Raw genomic sequence first — 17,644 nt, 5'->3', positions numbered from 1 at the left:
TTATTTATTTCCTGTGTTGATGAAGTGATAAATCAGGTTTGTGCACAGCCCCGATGTGCTTAATGCCACGGAGATTGAGTAATTCAATTATTAGGCTTGAATTCATGTATCAAACAACCTCAGCTTCCTTATGGTCTGCTTTTCATGGTAAACAGGACAGAGCTTCAGAACTGCATCTTAGAGACAAACCCAAGAAGAGCTGAAGCTGTTGGCTCTAGCCTGGCTTTCCTCATAGTAAAATCCAAGTGAACGGTCAATTAAGTAGATATGGAAGCTTGTATTGTTATACACATCTCTGACACGTTATGGTCCAGACAGGAGAGTGAACCACAGAGAAGCGCAGATAGTTAGAAGAGAGATCACTTAGTAACAACTGATGTATTCAGACCCTGTGTTCCTTTCAGACCCCAAATAAGACTCAAAAGTTTGGCTACGTGTTTATAGCCAAAATGCCTGAAAAGCACTAATTCGAATGTAGCGTTAGCAAACTCCTGACGTAGTATAAGTCTGAGACAAAACAGTTCAACCTTTCAAGCGGTAAGACAGGCAAAGGGACCTGTTTTAGGGCGACCCATTTAGGAGACTAAATGGGCAAAGGAGGCATATGAAGACAGTTTTTGTATCCACATGAATCCTGACAAATTTTAGGGTCACACTTACTACAATGAGTAACCTCTGGAGGCTCCCAAGAAGAAAAAGAACCCAACTGCAAATGAATAAGCATTTCCTTACCCTGATGCCACACAATTCTAGTGATAGATAAGAAGTTTTAAGTATTTAACATTTTACCAGGAAAAAGCCCCCCAAAATCCAGAGATATGACTACAGTCCCACTGGCATTACAAGTTAGAATAATCAGGTGAGCCCGTACTTCACCTCAATTATGTCTGTAGTACTGATAGGTTTCATTCCAGTTGGGAAAGATTAAGGTCACTTTCATACTATTCAATTTGCACTCATATTCACTTGGCCCTGAAAATGAATACAGTAGTCCATATAATAAATACAGATAAAATACAAGCCATAAATACAGGGGAGAAAACAAAACTGAGAATGAAAAACTTACTTGTAAGAAGACCTCTGGTATTTAAAAAACTGCTGTCGTTGGTCAGGTTTTGCAGTCACTCTGTGGTCTCAAGGAAGATATCTAAAGGTGTTGAGTATGCTCTGAAAAGAAGAATAATCAAGGACTTAGCAATTATATCACCTATCAAATACTAAAACAAAACTTGTCCAGAATAACTTGCTTTCCCATTTTATGGGGTTATTCATTCATAATTTTTTTTTTTTTATTCTACCACTAAATCTGCAGAGTTTATGGGCTTTTACAAGTTGAACTGCTCAGACGAGGCTATCATATGTTCTCCCCCTGTTCTGCTGAGAAGGGGAAGTGGGAGAGCAGATGGGTGGGTGCCTGGCTGCTGGCCATCGCCAATCTCTCTAAGACCAGCAGGACTGAGACTGGAATGGAAAAAAAAAAAGCCATACAAAGAAAACTCTGCCTATGAGGCATAGGAATAAACAGAATTAGTATGGACTGTGTTAACAGGAAAAATTCATACACCCCTAGCTTCTATACTGTAGTGCAGCCACAAATTTGAAAAAAAGAGCTTACATTAACTTACATTAACAAGCAAAAAGTCAAACGACTCATACTCCGTGAAAGGAGAGTGCTGAAAACCTCATTTAGAAAGGATCTCTCCTTGTGATATGATACTGAGGTCTCTTTGGCCTATTAAGAATTTTATGACAGTGATCATTGAAATATAACATAGGAAGTGTTTTGAAGTCAGAGATGAGTCTGATTGACTTGCAGTAATATATTTATTCTGTCAGCAGTTCTTTTAGAAACAACTGTTTAAAGTTCTTTCGCAGCTAGGTTTTAACAATCCTGAGGTCATTTATTTAATTCCATATTTCATTAAGCTCCAGAACTCCATTTTAGCAACCATTATGATAGTAACAGCACAGTTCACCTGTGAAAATAATTGAAGGGCTATGCATCTCTATCTGATATTGAAGACTATGGGATGAAATCTCCATCGAGTTACTGCAGCAAAGCATTGTGCATTTGCTTGGATTCCTTTGGTTTTGACCAGAATATGCCTTACAGTGGCAAAGTTAGTAAAACTCTCTCAGATGAAATTCATTGAATGAACTCTTTCCTGAATGAGTTTCTTGTCAGACTTAATGTTGTGTTAAAATAATCAACAACCCACTAAAAAGATGCAGTCCATGGGAAAAATTTACGCCGCCTCACATACTTGTGAGAAATCCCTGGTATAACAAAACCTGGAACAATATAAATTGCCAGTAGAACTGAGTGAATATTAGATTCTACCAACAATCTCCTGTTTACAGCCTAAAACGCTCTTGTAATTTAGCTGTGTTTTCATGGCTAAATAACTAAGGTCTCATGCCCATACCCTGGGAAATCTATAAACACACAGTGAAATTAACTGCTAGTTGGGAAAGAGAGCTTGGAAACAGCTTTATGAAAATGTCACTTAAATCCTCACCAACTGTCAAAAAAAGAAAATGGTATATTAGGAAATATTAGGAAAAGAACAGAAAACAGCAGAAGAAAACACGATAACGCTACCATAAAAATCCACTGCCTACCTACCATTTTCAATATTGAATACAGTTCCAGTCAGCTCATCTCAAAAATGAGAGGATAGCAATAGAAGGATAAAGAAAAGGGTGACAGGATGATCAAAGGTATGTAATGGCTTCTGTACTAGGAGAGAAAAAAAAAATGGCTTCAGGATTTTCATATTGGAAGAGGGACAAATGAGGGAAAGGACTGTGACAGAGCCCCAGAAAAATCATGAGCAGTATTGAGAAAGTGGGTAAAGAATGCTTTTTCACTGTGTTTCATAGCACAGGAAGCAGTCCTAATAAAAAGAGTAGTTAGCAAGTTTAAAACATGAAACCCAGGAAAGGATGCTTTCCACAAAGATCATAATTAAATGGTGGAACTCATTGCCACAGGTTGTGGTGGATGCCACATGCACGGGTGGGCTTCAAAAAGCAATTCGCTTTGGTGTCAAAAGAAACATTGAACAGTCTGTGTTTTACAGTAAGATGCACAATATAAGCCTTCAGCTTAAGAAGCATTATGGAGTGCTGTGGGACGATACTAAGGGAATTTATCCTTTTGTCTGGTTTAAATACAGCTGTCACAATGCCCTCATTAATTTTGCTTTTTTATTGCATTCTTGGTGATCTCTTGCAACGTGCAGCTGACAGAGGGCACAACGAGCCTCCAGCTAGCGCACAAGGAAGTTCTTTGAGGGCAGAAAGCTCCTAGTTTCCCCAGTCTCCCTATGCAACTGCACATCCTAGAGTAATTAGAATAAATGAAGAGTTTTATTTTTGGAGGCTTTACAAGACCATCCATAGTTTTTGAAATAAAAAATGAATATAATGATGATTGTCCCTGGGAAGGTAATGGACCGACTCATTCTGGATGTCATCTCCAAACACGTTGAGGAACAGGAAGTTAGTGGAAGTGGTCAACATGGATTTACCAAGGGTAAATCATGCTTGACCCATCTGATAGCTTTCTATGATGTTATAACTGGTTGGCTGGACGAGGGGAGAGTCGTGGATGTCATCTACCTTGACTTTAGTAAGGCTTTTGACACTGTCTCCCATGACATCCTCATTAGGAAGCTGAGGAAGTATGGGCTAGATGAGGTGACAGTGAGGTGGATTGAGAGTTGGCTGCAGGACAGAACTCAGAGGGTTGTGATCAGCGGCACAGAGTCTAGTTGGAGGCCTGTAACCAGTGGTGTCCCCCAGGGGTCAATACTCGGTCCAATTTTTTTTAATATATTCATTAATGACCTGGATGAGGGGACAGAGTGTATCCTCAGCAAGTTCGCTGATGATACCAAACTGGGTGGGGTGGCTGACACCCCAGAGGGCCGTGCTGCCATCCAGCATGACCTGGACAGGCTGGAGAGCTGGGCAGAGAAGAACCTAATGAGGTTCAACAAAAGCAAGTGCAAGGTCCTGCACCTGGGGAGGAAGAATGCTAGGCACCAGTACAGGTTAGGGGTGGACCTGCTGGGAAGTAGCTCGGAGGAGAAGGATCTGGGGGTTGTGGTAGACAGTAAATTATCCATGGCCCAGCAATGTGCCCTTGTCGCCAAAAAGGCCAATGGAATCCAAGGCTGCATGGCCCAAAGTGTGGCCAGTAGGTCGAGGGAGGTCATTCTCCCCCTCTACTCGGCACTGGTGAGGCCACAACTGGAATACTGTGTCCAGTTTTGGGCTCCCCAGTTCAAGAGGGACAGGGTACTGCTGGAGCGAGTCCAGCAAAGGGCAACTAAGATGATTAATGGATTGGAGCATCTGCCTTATGAGGAAAGGCTGAGAGAGCTGGGACTCTTTAGCCTGGAGAAGAGAAGGTTGAGGGGAGACCTTATTATGGCGTACAAGTATCTAAAGGGTGGGTTGAAGGAGGATGGAGCCAGGCTCTTTTCAATGGTTCCAAGTGACAGGACGAGGGGGTAATGGGCACAAGTTATTACACAGGGAGTTCCGTTCAAATACATGGAAAAACTTCTTTACGGTGAGGGTGACAGAGCACTGGCACAGGCTGCCCAGGGAGGCTGTGGAGTCCCCTTCTCTGGAGATTTTCAAGACCCACCTGGATGCAGTCCTTAGTAATGTGCTCTGGGCGATCCTGCTTTGGCAGGGGAGTTGGACTAGATGATCTCTAGAGATCCCTTCCAACTCTCAAAATTCTGTGATTCTGTGATTCTGTAATGATAATACTCCGTACAAACCTGTGATAATATTTTAGTGTTTTGGTACCTTACATAAATGAATAGATATGAATGGCTATACTAGGTCAGACAGAAGATCTGTCTACCCAAGCCAGTATCCCATCTATAACAGTGGCCGCCAAAATACAGTTAACTTTGGCTAGCGTGACATATTCAGCTTTCAGGATAATACGCATTTTAGAAAGCCATGCAAACCTTTTTTCTCCCGAACATTGATTAACCACTGTGAAAAGAACAGTTCTGGAGGAAAATCCACCTCAGGCCCAAGTCCTGGTTCACTTCCCAGCAATTGGGATCACACCGAGCTATGCCCCATCCCTCCTCTCACATGCTGGTTTTCACTGAAAAATAACATGGGCAGGTAGCAGGAGCGGATAGTGATAGCCACCAAGGTTAGTGAACTGGGCAACCAAGACTCTGGGCACATGTGCCTCACAGCTTAGGTGCCACCTGCACAACCAGAGATCTAGTTAGCCAAAGCTAGTCAGCACATTTTCATCGTAGTGTTATAAAAGCGTTTCCTGAATGTAGCCTTTTATCTCATAGGAAGCATCAGCTACCCCGTGGTGGAACTGGCAAGCCCTTCACTTGTAGCATGACAGTGAGCAGGGTAAAGTAATTTATGAAACTGCATCAGCTTAAAACAAGATGGATACAGACTTGAAGCAGCCTTGCTTATTCACTAAAAGTAATTGTATTTTATCACCGCAATAACCAGAAAGTGACAATTCGACATATCTTATGTCTACGCATTTGTCGGGAAAAATCTCTATTCTTCCATCATGAGTTAGATTAAACAGTTAGGGTGAAGATTACTAACGAGACAAGAAAGACCATCTTCTACTTTTTTTGAGGGGAGAAAAGGCAGTATCATTACTTATTTCCATAAAATGAGATTTCTGTTTATCAATCCCTTTAATCTTCAGTAGCAGTTGAATGCCAAACCTGAGGATCCTTAGAAAACCCTTGCCTAAAGCCTGCCTGCCTAAGTAGGCTGCACTGTTTGAACTTAAAATGGTATGTAAGCCCCTCTGCAGGTATGTCTACATCAATCTGAAATCACATATTTGGACTAAATGTATGCCAATTCCCAAGATCCTTGCCCCCAAAAAGCTATTTCTAACTACCCACGTTGGAACAGTGACTACTCTTGAAGTTCATACTCTATAGAGAGAAATGGCAGCCATTCAAAACTGATGGGAAACGAATAAGGTTTACATTCTAATAAGCGTGTCTGCATAACTTTCTTCAGTAGCTTACCTAAATTAAGGTGAACTCATTATTCTGACCAAGCCAAAAGGCTTTCTTCTGCAGGCGTGTCCATTCAACAAGGGTTACCATTCAGGGTAGCTGCACAAGTCAGAAGAACAAGTTCCAGTGGCACAGAAGCAAACTGCCGCGAGCCCCAGGATGTTACCGTGTTTATGCTGGTATTTCAGCTAGCAGAGTTGTGTTGGTCTAGGGCAAGGTACCCAAGTCCTGACTGGCTGACAAATTCCCTATTAAAAATCTGGGGATTTTTTTGTTTGTTTAGTTTTGTATATTTGTTTGTGTGTGTGTGTGTGGTTTGGGGGGGCAGTAAACAACAAAAACCTTTCCAGGACGATTTTGCTACTGTGGCATGATGTGGGACTGCTGGTGTGGCTGGACCTCAGCCCGAGGAATGCATGTGGAGTACAGTACGCCCATATTTCTGAGTCAATTAGGAAAGCACTTCTGCTGCGGGTGTGACCACAGTAGGCCAACACTGGCTCAATCGCTTTTATAGCAGTTTACTGCTTTGTCTCCCAGAGCACGTCTGAAGAATTAAACTTTGCAGTGTAGAAAAGATCGCAAGTCAACTGGAACCCATGTGGAGACCATGAAGCAGCTCAAGGGCACCTGCAAGCTATGGCTTAGTCTACTGGACATGCTAGTCTCCATGTTAGTCTCATCCACCCACCTACACTTAACCTTGGCAGAAAAGTAGCTTTTGGTTGTAGTTTGTACCAGTCTACAAATGATATGAACCACAGTATGCCCACAGGGCTTCCCCCACTGGTATGACAATCAACATTAAGCCTTCTACTAACCCAGCAGCACTACTGTAAACACACCTCAGATAACGTTGGTGTACCAACAGCTCCTTGTATAGTCCTGGTCTTTTTTTTTCAATGGGAAAAGTGAGTAATCAAAGAAATAATGAAATTAATAGGAATAAGTTAAAGGCTAAAAAAAATTTTTTTTTTGGTAGCTTAATTCTTTGCATTGAGTGTAGGTGTCAGTGTTGGCATTGGGGGGGCCGTAAGTGTGGCCTCTGTGAGAAGCCAAGCTGGTGGCATCTCTGGGAAACATATTTAAGAAAGGTGAAAAAAATCTTAAAAGGCAGAGGAGGTGGTGAAAAAGATGAGTGAGAAACTAACAGACGGAGCACCAAGGTCAAAGGAGAAGAATGTACTCCATGGGCTGGAGCATATATCCCCTGTGGCATGTAGAGGACCCCACGCTGGAGCAGGCAGATATTTCCTTCAGGACTGCGGCCCATGGGAGAGAGCTCAGGCTGGAACAGGGAAGAAGAGTGAGAGGGAAGGAGCAGAAGGGTGAAACCACTTTGCATGGAACATAACCCTCATCACCCCTATGCTGCTATGGGGTGGAGATGATTGGGTGTGAAAGAATGAAGTTACACCTGGGAAAGGGAGAAGGAAAAGTGTAGTTTTAATGTTTGTCTTCTTGTTTCTCACTACCTGAATCTATTTTATTTGGCAGTAAGTTAAATTAATTTTCCCCATGTTGGGTCTGTTTTGCCTGTGACAGTAACTGGCAAGTGATCTCCTTGTCTTTATCTTGACTCGTGAGCTTTTTCATCCTATTTGTCCCTGTCCTTCTGAGGACGGGTATTGAGAGAGCAGCTGGGTGGGTGCCTAACCACTAGCCAAGGTGAACCCACCACATCCTTGGAGCAGCCAACACACACACACGTTTATGCATCTTTGCTTTTAGTGGAAGGGGCCATACTGGGTTTGTTGCACCTCAATTATATATATGAATTCCATACCTTCAGTTAACTTAATCTGAACTGCTCTGAGAAATCCTTATATAGACAAGGAACGATTCTGTTCTTGGGGATCATGAGGATGCAACCTTACTTTCCTACTACTTCCATTGTAGCTAGTTTGTAAAAAAATCCAACCCTATTTCCCGCTTGCAAATTGTTAATGAGCGGATTTCTGCCAATCCACTTGATTGATAATTATGTACTGAATTATTTGGACAAATCATTTTTAGCATGTGGGTTGTTTGTCAACTGTTTGCTATTGGCTATGCATTGTTAATAACAGTTTTGGCTTCTGCCTTATGTGTCTTATGGTGCAGGAAGAATGATATTGTTCATGAATGGCCACCTCATAGTAACAATAATATTTCTGCTTACTGAGCAGATGAAAACAACTTTCCAAAAAGAAACAGGTAAACAAGGTACAACTGAATAACAAACAGCAAATAACCACCATGTTAGTTTGCATCTAGATATTGCTGTTTGCAAGCAGGTACAAACTATTCAGCAAAGCAAAGCGCTTCCTCACACACGTAAGTAAATATTTCTCAATTCTTCATGAAAGGAATCGAAATGTCATCAAACCAAATAGCTTTTTGGATCTAAGAGATATTTTTGTAAGACATTATAGCAGTAGCGAATCAGTTTAAACTATTAGAAAACAAGTTTGCTGTGAACAACATGTAATCTATAATGCAAAGGTTGCCACATTACTGAAGGAGTTTTGAGTGAAAAAGCTATGGGGGCAACCAAGGAGAATTATTACATTTGCTGTAAATTCAAACAACCACCTGGAATGATTTCAATTGCTTTAAGCTTGGTCAACTCAAGTGCATTCTTTTTTTCTGATTTTCCTTAAAACCTCTGTGTCACCTGAAAAGATCACATCTGGTAGGGACGATGCTTTCTCTTTGCCCTTCCAATACCACACACACAACATTTTTTAAGTCCCAAAGGTCTTTGACATTGCATTATGATGGATCAGCCACCTCTAATATGCAGAGAAGGAAAAAACAGCAGACTTCCCAAGAGAGGGGAAGCAGACAATCTGCCCTGAGGCATCCCTATTGTTATTTCATTTAGAAAGACAGGCAATACCACAGTATCCATGACAAGAGAGGAAAAGATTTCAAGTTCCCCCCAGCTCTCTCCTCCTTAATTCGATAATGATTTCTCAGTTCATCCCAACTGCCCATAAAAGACCGAGATTTTTCGTGGCTGCCGCGCTAGAGAAATCTCCTGCCTGCTCGTGATGTGCTGTTCTACTTTGAGCAATACTCCAAAATCAGTAAGCACATGACTAATCATATGCAGCAGGCACTGTGCTACCTCGTCCAGGAGCAAGCTGTTTTTTTATTGAAGATTATCCTGGTGTCTTAGGAAGCCAGATTCATGCTTAAACTTTTCTAATTGCCTCAGCTTAGTTTCATAAGGCCATGTGCAACACAAAGACATAGGTGAAGAACATTACACTGTTCAATAAGCATTGCTTTGGGGAGGAGGGACAAAAAAGACTGTGGTGGTCAGCATAGTACCCTTGTTTGACAAGCTTGGACTGACAACTAGGGAAATCTGTGCAGATCTGTACAAAGAGTAAGCGTTGTTTCACTGACACGCTCTGTAGGAGATAACCTCTTCTTTAAGCAGTTTAGTCACTGATCAGTAACAATTAAGAACAGGGAATCTCCGAGCCACCGTGTCTAGTTAATATTCCTTGATCTCAACTTAGAAAATACTAGCATCTTTATTGTGCCACATTGCTCAGTAGAAATATTAAGATAACTTCCAGAGTTATTCTCTTCCGTAGCAGGTAGCAAAATTCTTCACCAGTTGAGAAGCAGTATTTTGATTTTCAGACTGCACAAAGAGGCTGAGCCACCTGCCTCAGGCCTTGCAATGACAGTGGTAGAATTAGAAATAAAATTTCATGTCAGCTACCCTAGATGCTATGCAAGTGACCCACTGCAGACAGAGGTACACAGATGACACATCTCTAACAGGAGAGGGCAGAGAAATGACATAACTTGCTCCATGTCACGTATGTGAGGTTTACTTAACATTCATGGTATTGCATTAACTGCTAAACTGCTCTACCTCTGGAATTAGCTAAGGCTAATGAAATGGTGATGCTATCAGAAGGCAGCTGAGAAAAAAGGTCTCACTGTGAATTGCCAACAGTTATTGCTTACATCACAAAAATGATACCCATTAAAGTACCACTCGCCAGCAAAGAGAAACCGAACAATCATAACACAAATGCAACAATTTTGCACAGAGAACTAACCGTACAGGAGATATAAGAACACTAGGAAGAAGAATTGTCAACCTAGTATCAATTTAATCAACTATTTTTATTCCAGGTCTAGAATGAAAGGATACATACCATATTATGAGAATCTGTGAGCACAATCCCATTTCACTTATATGTGAAATCAATGGCCTTGCATTAGAAAAGAATCTCATTCAGGGACATCCTTGAAACCATTCACATGATTAAGATGAGCCAGATTTCACTTAATATGGTCAGATGATATCCCTGATTCATATCACACATTACCAATTATACTGTTATGTTATCCTCACTCGGCACTGCAATACTTAAAATGTCATTTCTTCCATTCAGGCATCAATATTGATCTCTGGCTACATTAAGTATTTCCAGTTAAACAGTGTGAAAAATCCCACCTTTTTAGCTATGGTTTTAGTTAAATATCTCAGCTGAAAATTGAAAGAATAATTCTTATTCGATTTCCTCATTCCACATATGGGAATGATTGGCAGTAATCTACTTAATTCAAACAGTGATTTCCCATAGTTTTCCAACAAGAGATAAATGGAAACAAATAATTTTGATCAATCTACAGCTTATACACACGATAAGTAGCATATCGCAATCAGTAAGCAAATCTGTAAGGGTGCAGTTTATAGCAGCAGGTCATTTGCTTGTACTGCAATTTAGATTTCAGTTTTCTCACATCCACTTAGCAATTTTACCTTCAATGTTTCCTGGAACACTGTGGTGTATCCTGTTCCTGTAGGCAATTCGGCCATGCAGAAGCACAGTGACGCTTCCATAATTTAATTTGCTTGCAGAAGTCCACTTTACCCTTCCTTATGCCAAAAAGAAAGCCATGTTGTTTCCATTGCTTACAGATCATGACCTTCTTATGCAAAGATCAGTGGGTCCTCTCTGATCACTGTGTGACCTCCCATAGAATATGTGATGCAGAAACCCACTTGGTTTGTAAGTCCCTGACTGCAAACCTAAAGCACTCCCATCCCACCTCTATCCCACCTCTCAACAGTGAAGCTGTTTGGTGTTAGTGTACAAAAATAGGATTCCTACAAGAAATTATGCTTCCCTCACCTTCCATGGCTGTCTCTGTCTCCTCTGAATATAAAACAGACAAAAAAGAAAAGGTGATAGACAGAAAAAAAGGGTCTATAGAAGGAAAGAAGGTCAGAGAGGGCAAACTGTGGAATTACTGCTGGCCGACTTCTGCAGTCCAGCTCCAGGGCAGGTCTGTCTATAAGGTAAAGAAGTACAGTCTATTCCATCAGCCAGGTAATCACCAAAATCTCTGAATAGTCAGGGGAATGGAAAGGTTGCATACTGGAAAGGCCTCAGCTGATGATTTCAAGCCCAGGCACTCCAGGGTAATCTGCAAGATAAGCAGGGGTTCAGCAGAGCTCAGAAGGTCTAAAAATTGTCTTGGGGGCTGAGCCGAGGGGTTTTTCAGTATAGGCAACTGGTGGGTCAGGGGCTGAAGGCCAACCCAGCCCTCATTGCAGATACTGGACAGTGGCCTGCATGAGGCACAAGAGCCAGGAAACACCATGCCTTGGTGCAGCGTAAGTCCACTGACGCTCACTGCTGCTGTCCTTCAGGAGACCAGTGTGCTACTCTGGCACAAAATAGGCTGATGCAGGCAGAAGGTTAAGCCCATAGATCAAATATTTCTTTGTCCCCTTAGCTGTGCAGTTTGCATAAACTGAAGCTAGTAGGACCTTGGTTATGTCTAGCAGGCGCAGTAAGAATTTACCTGCACTTTGTTCCACTTTTCAAGGAGGGACAATAAGACCTAAGGGAAATCTGACCCTTTCTGCACCCATCTGCCACCCTTAAATCTGACATCTTTCTACTAACAGCTGCAATAGCATCGCAGTCCATGGATTGAGAGAGATGCTGAGATTTTTTATGAGTACCCATTGCAGTGTAAGTGAAAACTCTTCAGAAACATAAAAGTTTGTTGAATCACTGCAGTATTTATAATGAAAAGAGAAGTAAGTCGCTATAAATATTTAAGTGTTTTAAATAAAGATTAATTAAGAAGTAGGCAGGAAGCTGCCTTTTCTTTTTAAGCAATACATTTTTAATTGCAAAGTATGCTATAGTAACAAATTGGTGGTTAATGGAGATATTAAAGGAGAAATCTGAAGGTCAGGGAAAATGATCAGTTACCTGCATGTGGCTGCACATAGAACACTGTACTATACTCGAGCAACTATTGCAAAATTTATTAAAAGATAGTAATTTTAAGAAAATGCTAAGTTCTGTTAAAGTATTTACAGTACTTCTCACTTGCATGAGTTCATGCTCATATGCAAGAGTATCCCTTAAAAGAATACAAATTGCAAATACCTACTTCTAAAAAATTTTCTGTGGCCGACATGCCATTGTTTAGGAAAGTAGGGAAAAAACAGAAAGATGCCACTTGGAAGAGATGAAAGCATCTATTTTTAACTACATGGAAGAAACCACAACTATGGAGCGTGAACATAAGCAAAGAGCTTCACCTTTCCAGTAATCAGGTAATAAATAACATCGTTAGCCATCTGAAGATAGATGCAGGCATTCCATGTGAGATGTCATGGCCTATTTTAAGGTGTTCTCTACCTGTTTGAAAAGAAAGGTAATTCTTCTCTGGTCTTTTAAGATAAATAGAAACCAGAAAGGCACCACGAGGTCAATTATTCTCAGCTACTCAGAGAACCTGGAAAAACTGGTTTTGGAATGCATGGGCAAGGCATACTTTGATTTTGTTTTAGCACAGTGCTTTGGTTTGTTCTGTTGACTCACATTTCCTCTGCTGAGTGAGCTAATTTTATTTATTTGTGCAATATATAAGTTAAGATATATATGTGAACCATACAGATTCACAATGCTCAATTTTGAGTATTGGGTACTAAGCTGAAGAAGTGGCATTTTAGAGACACCGTGCATCAAATGAAAGTTAAATCCTGCAATGTTAGTTGCATAAAGGCAATTCTGAAATGCAATTTTATAATTGGATGAGCAGAACCGAAAGAAAAAAATCAAACTGCAAGAAGAATCTTACCTGAACTGAAACTTAGCTCTCGATACAAAAACCATGGATCAGGCTGAAACCATGCAGTCTCCCTTCATATGGATGTGGCCTCCTAGCATGCATAGAAAAAGTCTCTATCCTATATTCTTGCTTGCCCTTTGCACATTCAGAGCTAAGAACATAAGAATGATAAAAATAAAGGGCCAGAGAAAACATCATAGAGTTTTCCCCAGTTACTGTCTTGGTGGGATGTTCAACATGATGAAGGAAGCTTCTCATTTTTTTCTCTACTGTTTGAATTTCCTAGATGTAACCTTCCAAACTTATCTCAGGCCACCTGCAGTAGGAGATTGCAATGGTTTTTGGGTACTGACCAGCCCCCCCTACTTTATTCTATAATTACAGTGGAGCTTTGCATGCTTTCCTCCTAGCCACTTGCTGGCAAGCTGAAACTGAGAAATGAACACCAGCAAGGGTGGGTGGTTTTGTTTTTGGCAACTTTTCAGAGTCTCACTTGAAATGGAAATGTTTTATTATTTTGTCTTGGGAATGAAGTTCCTAACCAAAACCACAGCAATAGCAGAGAGTACTTCTTTCTTTGGTATTAGCATAGTAGATACCACTAGAGTTAGTATAAACCGTTAGCCTCCCACACTGCAATTGCTCAAGCACTGGTACTTCTTATGCTAATAATAGAGCATTAGAAATATCCTCTATGCCTGACTGTCCCATGGCAGAGGCAGGAACCAACCTCCTTCTGCAAACATAAAAAATTCCTGGTGAACCCTAAAGGAGGGAGCACTGAAGTGATACATTGAAGTGAGAGAGCCAAAAACTGAAAAAGCCAGCAGTCAAATACAAGACATTCTGAACTGCATGGTCAAGACATATCTGAACACAGTGGGCCACATCCTCAGTTGGTATAGACAATCTTAATCTCAGAGCTACATTGATTGTCCCCTTGCTAGTGATGTAGCACAAATCAAAAAGAATCCAGTGCTGGGCTCCTACCTTGCCAAGCTTTGGTGGTTTGCATATTTTATAAAACAAATTGAGAAAACAACCATGACAGGGTCACTAGCATTTTACAAGCTGTCCACTTAGAGAACCTGAGCAACTCAACTGGCTGCAGCCTGGGAGCTGCTCTGCTCTGCCTTTCCACGGGGTGGCCTATGCACGCTGGCATGACAGCCTGGGGTAGCCTCCACAGCACCTCCCCAGTTGACCATTTGCTGTGGATCAAATGATGCCTTCGGCCCCCCCAGTATTTACTGAAGCAGCTCTCTGAACACGAAGGGACACTCTTCCCTGAGGAAAGTATAAAATCTTTTAAGCGTTTCTGAGCATTAAAAAGAAATGCAGGGAAATAGGAATAGTTTTTCAACAATTTTGAGCACTGATTTTCCTGGTAGGTATATTGAGGTATAAGCTACATTCTCAAACGCTGCTTCAGCTGTAATGATCTTTCCTTTAAAAATTGTCAATTTAAAATGTTCGTGTTCTGTGTTAAGGGATATCTCTCACCATCTATAAATATTCTTATGCACAGCATAGGCTGTGGTCTTGGTTGGACCAAACAAATCCAAGTGAATTTCACGTCATCTGTAAGATGGGGCTCTATTTTACTGTAATAAATTTACTTAATTCACTCCAATATCTTTTTTCTCTCATAAAAAACATTTGAACAAGCCATGAGACCCCTTGCTTTCCTCAGTATTTTGTAGGTGTAAGTTTTTGATAGAGATGACACTTTAGAGTTACTTAATACAAAGAGAAATTAATATTAACGGCACTGATCATTGGATCAGGATATTTATTGATTACAATAAGAGTTTAATTTGTTTAGCTCTGCTAGATTTACAAGATCAAGAAAGAATGATCAGAAATGCATCTATACCAAGCTAGATTTGGAAATAAGCACCACTGCTGGCAAATAACACCACAATGCCTTTTAACATTATTCACAAAGGTTGTTTTGGTTGCCTAATATAGTGATTTGATGCCAACATAACTGCATTTATTTCAAAAGAGCTATAAATGCTTGGCTTACCTCTTCACTGAGGAACACGTTTTCTACTGAGGATTCTGCGCTAGAGCCCACAATTACATGGTGCCATACCAGTCTGGCTGAGTGCGGAATCAGGACCCGCACATGTTTTGACCTCCAGAGCCATGATCCTTCACTCACCCATGCAACTCCTAGCCACTAACTGACGTTTCTGGGGATTTCAACTAATGATCAAATCTGGATGTCAGAAATCAAAATTAGGAGGTTCTTTTCTATACACTTGTAGTTTGTCTACAGCACAAATTAAACAAGCACATCCCTTATCACTGATCTTTTTCTATCATTTGAGTAATGAATGTGTTGAAGCACTGCTGTAAACAGGATGGGTATACTACTGCTGTGCATCAGGACTAAAACAAATAAGACAAGACAGTAAAAAATGATGCTTTCTTGCTGAAGCACACCAAATCACAGCACGGAACTTTATTACAGAATCTGACAGCAAAGCACTAATTTGCTTCTTTTGAATGATGCAGATTCAATCAATAAATCTCCAGCTATCAGAGTAAATCCTTCAGGAAGAGAAACCAAACCAGAAAATCAGAATTCACTCTTCTTTCCACAGAACATTTTAAACATACAACTTTTTCTCTGCTGTACCTTGTTTCTAGAGTCCTACTAAAGCCATGCTTTATTTTCATCATGTAAGCATATCAATGTTCTCATGCTCCCATTCCTTAAAAAAATACTTTAGTACATTAAAAAGAGAATAAAGCTTCAGTGAACCAGTGAACTATTTCTGCACAGCTTCTATTCTACTACCAGGTACCTCTGTATATGCTTTACTCCCTAAGGTAAAGTCAAAGCTGAATACGTATGTTAAAAACTATTGCAAATCAGGGATTAAAACCTATATCCTGTATCCACAGCACTACATATTCTGTGGCTTGTGTAGTATATATTTTCTGAGGTCTCTTGTTCTAGCAGAAAAGAAATGCAGCAATGCTGCACTCTCTGGTACTCTGACATTTGTTTGTCAACTGAAGGTGGCTTTAAAACCAAAGGTTGTTATATAATCATAAATTAAAAAAAAAGGAACATCAGCAGCGAGAGCTTCAAGGTCTTCTTTCTTTTGAGATTGAACTCAGGTCTCATTTTTGGCTTGTTTACCAACATGATAATTTCCTTAATTTGCTCCATGTTTTGAATTTTCCTATTGTCATGACATACTTACGGATAGTGGTGAAGAAGGAAGACAGAGAAAAGAAGCTTCTGGCAGGGTTGTGGCCAGACCAAATGGAGTAAATACCCGGGAAGGCATGGTTAGTATTTATGATACTTGGCATAATAACCACGAGGGAAGTAGAGTGCAGCTGAAAGTTCTATATTTTTACTGAAAGGCTCCTGTTTTCTATGATTTTCTTTCTTGATGCGCAAGATGGAGGCTGACTGAAATTTTGAACTCAGTAGGAAATGTCATGTCTTGTAAGACCTTGCATGGGTGAGAACAACAGGAAGAGAAGATGAGAATTTGAGCCTTCTCTACTTTCTATTTGAGAAATTAATAAGATCTTTATGAAGTAAAGCAGAAGGGAAAGAAAAGATGGGAGGGAGGAACAGGCTTTAAGGAAGGAGTCAAGGGTGACAGCGGTGTTTTGAGGAACAGGGTTCAATCAAAGCTAAAAACCAAACCTGCCTGGGCAAGAACACAGCAGGCAGAAGGGAGAGACCACATTTAACAGGAAGAAATCCTGATTCCAGTAATGGTTTTAGGCCAATATCCACAGACTAGGTATAATTGTACCTAAACCACGATCCCTTATCCACAACTTTATATGATTATCGTTAGTACAATAGAAGTAGGGTGCCTACGAATAGAGTATAATATACACTAAGGAAACTAATCAGAGCAGATAAGGTTGGCAATTTCAAAGCGGATATTTGTGATCTTAATTCACATAGGTTTATCTGCCTCTTAAGACCTCTTAACTTTACCTCAGCTCCTGGAGTATCAGGAGTCCAAGATAAATATAAGAAGAAAAGTGATTTTCTAACTGGGAACCCTTCTGGATGCAAACCCCTCACTCTGGTTACAATGTTTACTGGCTTTAGACAAAGTTCATATTCAGGAGCACCAAGGCTTGAATCTGGATGACCCTCTTTTGTTCAAGTGTTAAGAGAACATGCCATTGCACCATTGTATCTCCTGCACTCCCCTTCTGCCCAGAGAAAGGGTGAGGGATGGGGTGGGGGAGCGAGGGAGGGCATTATGGCCTCTGCAAAGGCATATCAAAGGAAAACTGATGTGCCCTCATAGGCAGTACAGCCTATGTTACGGGGAGAGATGCCGCTAAGAGAAGGAACAGAATAATGAGTACAAAACTGAATTTGAAACATGTCATTCTACCACATCAGGGAGAAAAAGAGTATGCCTATCACTACTAAGGACAGATGCAGTCAGCTACATTTTCTGAAGCTCTTACTCTGTGGAGCA

General features: G+C 40.8%; 1 long non-coding RNA gene across 1 annotated transcript in view; it reads right to left on the bottom strand.

Annotated features, from left to right (window-relative positions):
* Positions 1 to 1,127: 1,127 nt before the first annotated feature.
* Positions 1,128 to 17,644, bottom strand: part of LOC309686324 — a 246,492-nt gene continuing 229,975 nt past the window's right edge. Inside the window, exon 3 of the long non-coding RNA XR_014270530.1 lies at positions 1,128 to 1,167. This is a non-coding gene — a long non-coding RNA (uncharacterized lncRNA). The remainder of the gene's footprint in view (positions 1,168 to 17,644) is intronic.

This window comes from Vanellus vanellus, assembly GCF_965231255.1.
Source record: "Vanellus vanellus genome assembly, chromosome: 2".
Classification (NCBI taxonomy): Eukaryota; Metazoa; Chordata; class Aves; order Charadriiformes; family Charadriidae; genus Vanellus; species Vanellus vanellus.
Note: the sequence above shows the minus strand (reverse complement) of the source record. Positions and strands in the feature narration are given on the sequence as shown.